This window comes from Amblyomma maculatum, chromosome 5 (genome assembly GCF_055883805.1).
Source record: "Amblyomma maculatum isolate TAMU_Amacu chromosome 5, ASM5588380v1, whole genome shotgun sequence".
In the NCBI taxonomy this organism is placed as follows: domain Eukaryota; kingdom Metazoa; phylum Arthropoda; class Arachnida; order Ixodida; family Ixodidae; genus Amblyomma; species Amblyomma maculatum.
This window is the reverse complement of record NC_139348.1, coordinates 91,518,123-91,523,470: the sequence shown is the minus strand read 5'-3', so window position 1 is coordinate 91,523,470 and position 5,348 is coordinate 91,518,123.

Genomic DNA, 5,348 nt, shown 5'->3' with positions numbered 1-5,348 from the left:
GGAGACCTCTCGTAGGCGTCTCTCATAGTCAGACTGAGTCACTTTACGACGTTAAACTTTATAAGCTAAACAAAGTGAGATGAAAATTCTTATTTTGCTGTAGAGTGGTATCTCTACTGCTCACTTGGGCCAAGGTCGCGTAATTTCGCGAATCGTAAGGAAACGGCGGTCGCCATGGAAACGGTGCGAATGCACTGCATAGCAACAACCTGTACCATCTGCGGAAGGACCCAGTAGGTAGCACATCTGGCTGGACACCTGAATCGCTCCGTTAGTGAAGGACGGAAGACGGGGTGTAAAAGAATCAGGTGCCCTGGCGGAGTCTTATGGAATTATTTCGACCACTTTGGGATTTGACCTGCACTGGCAATGCACAACAGAATCACAACAGAAAAATGCATGGGCCGGCGTATTGGCTTTAGCTGAGCCACCACCGCAGAAGGTTGTGTAAAGAGAATTGAAAAGGATAAGGCAAGAAGAAAGAGAAAGAAGCGCGTCGCAACAGCCGCCGTATGCCACCGCAGTTGGCAGCGAGTGCAATGACGGCATGCACAATAGATACAAATAAATCGGCGGCAAAGGAGGGTCCGCCGCAAAAGATGAATGCCCCCAGATTGCCAGCTCCGGAGGGCCGGGAGCAGCATCCCCCACCGACCTCTGACCTGTGTCTGCACGCCTTTGCGTTTCTCCATCAAACGCGGCGCAGCTCTCGGATTCGAACGCGGGTGCTGATGACATGATGTCAGTGCAGCTTAAAGACCCCCTCCTACATCTCCCCGTACGACCATCATCCAAAATGGGCAGCCAGTGCCTGAAGTCCATAAACTTCGCATACTCAGCATCTTCCTACAGGACAATGGTTTCAACATGGAAACACTTACAAAGCTTACAACACAACGCACAAAATAATTCGTCTACTCAAATGCATAACCAGCAAACATCGTGGTATCCGAGAACATGATCTCCAGTGGGTCGCCGCCCTTCGAGAGGATACTACCCTCCCCACTGAGGAGACTCCAGAAGAAATAAACAAAATACCATCAGACAAACACCTCCTGCACCTGTGGCTGGCCCGATGTTCAACCCAAGGTCGTTGGAAGTCGCAGAGGCACAACCGCGCCCTGAAATTGAAAATTGTGCAGCTTGACCAACGTGAGGAGTACATCTAAAGCTAGCCCACCAATAATGGGGACAGGTATGTGATAATATGCAAGGGCAGTTAGGTCCTGCTCGCACTTGGAACTTACTGCGGTACCTTCTTGACTCAGCCTGCTCCAAATCTACCCAATTAAACGGTCTGGCAACGCTAATGCACAAATACCCGGGAACCGACGGAGATCTCCGAGGCCTACAGACAATATCCCTGGACTACCCTTCCAACGTATTCGGTGCCTGCAAATCCAGAACTTGACGCCACTATCCCCGAAACCGAAGTACGCCTCTTCATAACTCAGCTTCGAGTAAACTCTGTCCCCCCTGCGGACGGTGTTATCAACAAATCTCTACAAAACTTGGATGATGTGTCAATCACAACACTTACAAATGAATGTTGGGTGGAAGGCTGAATTTCTGCAGCATGGAAGCATGCGAAGGTAGCGTTCATACCTAAACCGGGCAAACTGCTAGCCCTTGAAAACCTCAGGCTCCTCTCTTTAACATCATGTATAGGAAAACTAATGGAGCATCTTATCCTCAATCACCTCCACACCTATGTCGAGGATCGCCATATCCTACCACCCGCAATGTTGGGCTTCCGTTCTCTATCCTCAGCACAAGATGTCATGCTGCAAATTTCCCACAGCATAATACAACCGCTTATAGGCCATAGCACCAAATCTATCCTACGTCTAGACTTATTCCAAGGCATTCGATAATGTAGCACATGTAGCTACACTTAACCTCCACGCAATAAACCCCGGTCCGAGGACCTTCAACTAAGTAAGGAATGTTCTCACAGGTCGAACAGCCGAACTAAATTTTGGAACCCTCAAATCGGACAAGTCACTTGGCAGCCGCGGCACCTCACAGGGGTTCATGCTGTACCCCTTCCTCTTTAACTTGTCCCTTTTATCACTCCCGGACGAACTCAACCGTATAGACCTTTTCAAAATTGGCCAAAGGGCGCTGCCATATTGGAGACTGGGCTGTGCTCATAGCACAGAAAGAAGCTGCGGATTCTACCCCCTCGCCTGCTTCACAGTCCAGTCAAACCGGTTTCTCCCAGGGTCATAAAAAGGTCTATACCCACTCTGTCCTATACGTTATGCGCCTACGACATAACGCTATGGGTCACATCAGGAAATGATGCAGAAATAGAAGAAACGCTACAACTAGCAGTGAACGCCGTTACCGAATGCGTAGAAAGGGCGGGTCTATCCTGCTCCCCAACAAAATCAGAACTGCTCATGCGTGGCAAACCAGGCACAGGGGGCCGTACCCAAAACCGGGTGCACGTTATAGGACAACTTATACCGTAGGTGGCCGTCATACGGGTTCTTGGAATTTACATCCAGAAAAACGGCCTTCAATCGCATCAAGACTAGTGTCTCACAGACAGTGCGCCTCATACGTCGAATCGCTAACCGGTATTCGGGTATGAAGAAAACTAATCTCGTCCGCCTGGTCTACCTACTCACTACCAAACCTCAAACTTAACATAGTAGAAACACAACGTGTTGATTGCCTGATCCGACGGGCGTTAAAGTCCGCACTTGGTCTCCCCATAAATACCCTCGCGGAGCACTTCAGTGCCCTCAGAGTCCACAACTTTCATAGCGAGGTGGAAGAGGCCCACCTCACCTCTCAATACGAACGGCTACCGACCGGACGCTTTATCCTTGATGCTCTCTCAATCGGTTACTCTGCAACAAGGCAGGACAAAGTGTGACTTCCAATGAGACCTCGAACTCACTCGAAAATTCTACCTCTCCCGAAGAATATGCACCCTGAATTTCATTCAGGCAGGCGAGTAGAAAGAGCCAAAGCCCTACTCTAGCAATAGCAGTTCAAACAAGACGCGGTCTATGTCGATGCAACCGAACACGCGGACCGTAATGTCTTCACGGTTGTGACTTAGCAACCAGTCATCCTGCGCCGAAAACCACAGCCAGGCGGCCGCGCAAAGTTAATGCGTGCTGCTTCCGTGGGGACTGAGCTATGCAATGGCGGACAGCGGCTACGAAAACCGGTCGAGTCGGCGACAGCTCCTTCAAAGAATGTCCCCACTCTGAACGAAGCGGGGGCGAGAGAGGGCTTCCAGGTACCCTAGTCGAGTTCGCTAAGCCGCGCGACGCGCGTTACGTCCTTGTCTTTCTGCACTTCAACTTCACGTAGAGAGATAAGAAAGCGAAAGCGGCTTCGGACAGACATCGGCGAAGTCTGTGACCGCAGCTAGTTGTGCTACGCACTAAAAACGTTGATGAACTCCATCACACAGAACCTACAAGGCAGCGCTCGGATTACCAAAATCAAAAGCCAGTCATGACCCCAAAACGCGCCCCCCTCTCACCTCTTTAACATGGGAGTATACTATACCCTCCGCGAAGTGTTTGATGCCCATTGCATAGCCCAACTCAATGGATTATCAACCATACCAACACCACCTAAACTAGATCTGCTGGACGTCACATCCTCACCTGTCTGCAACTGCGGTCGATTGGCGTCCCCCCGGAATGCATCTCCAATGCCCCTAAAACCATTATTGATAACTAACTCTTCACCCTCTACTGAAGAGCATGTACCCAGCCCATCATAAGGCCAGTAGAGAGGTCAGGGTGCGAGTCCTACACAAGGCGCACGTGGGTGACACAAACGAGGTTTGTGTAGACGCCGCAGAGTATTCTCTTCTCCCGAAATCAGTTGTCTCTCACCGCCTCCAACCCAATACCTCCTGGTCCATCAGAGCCCACACTACTGTAGAATATGAATATGTAGAATATGTAGAATATGAAGAATGCGCCATAGCTGTCGAAATCTCTTCTTTCACTGCCAAACATATCCTCAGTGGCTCTGAACCCACGAAGAAAAATTTCGCCAGAAGACAGCTACATGCTGCTGCTCACCGAATTCTCACCCCAAATTCTCGACCACCCCAACCGATTCAACTGGTGTAGGTACCTGCTGATTCATGCAATTCCGATAATGAGGCGACCCACTCTTCTGCTCGAGTACAAGTCGACCGAGCGGCGGGTACCGTGAGCCATGGCACTGCCAGAGACTAATTGCTCACATACAACGCCATAACGCTCTACTACCAAACAGACAGACTCTGCTGGTCTCCACCCCCATATATCTCTTTCAAAGCCAAACCAAATCACATGGAGACAACTCCAAGGTTGTACCCTTCCCTCACCAGTATTGCTGGCCCTGTTCGCACCGTCTCAATGCCAGCCTGATGTACTTTCTGCGGGGTCCCTAGAGTTATCTTTGAGACCATCATGTTCCTCAGCGAAGAATTCGAGCCAGCGGATCTCTGGGGCCTAACGGACCACGGTTGAGGGCCGAGAAATCACGGTCTCCAGCTCGTACCCGGCCTCCCAAAGAAGGTTGGCTGATTATATGTGTACAATAATAGACAATTTTATTTTCTTTGTTTTGCTATGCAGCTGCTCTTGTATTGAGAGAATGTATTTTCCCGCCCTCCCTACCTGGGCCCAATTGAGGGTCTACAGTATTATGAAAAAAGTCCCCTCCCCCAACTATGACAGCCCTTCCTCTCTTATTTCACTCCCTCCTTCCTCTCCTTAGAGCATGGTCAGGTGCCCACCTAGAAGTGTGACAGATACTGCGTGTTTCCTTTGCTTTAGCTTAATTTACTTTTTTTGGTAACAAACAAAGAAACTAGCGCCGTTTCAGTGCAAGTCTGGACCAGGTTCTGTTTCCAAAAGGCAGCTGTCCTACACCGTTGACTAAATGAGGTGGACTGATATGGCTGGGGGCGCCTTGCGAGAAATGTCTGTAAAACTCATGGTTTAACAAATCCGCTGAGAACGTGGCGCTAGAGACGCTGAAAAAAGAAAACGCAGTCGTGCTGGAATTTACGCGCGAAGTACATCTGCTTAAAAACGAATTAATGCACTCTAAATTCACACCGGCCGTCGTCCTCGCACTTACGACAAACCGGCCATAGGGTGCACTGTCAGTCAAGTAATGGAGTCTGAAACAAATGCACCCAAAAAGCGGGCGTGAGATGCATTGATGCTCAGAAGAGAACGGCCACGTACTTGTGTATTCACCCTAAATATGGACGACCCTGTACGCAAACTGGCGGCATTGTGGACGTGTTTCGATACAATCAGCTGACGCCTTTTCCACCGGGCTAAGGTCACCTGGCGCGGCGAGCAAAAGCA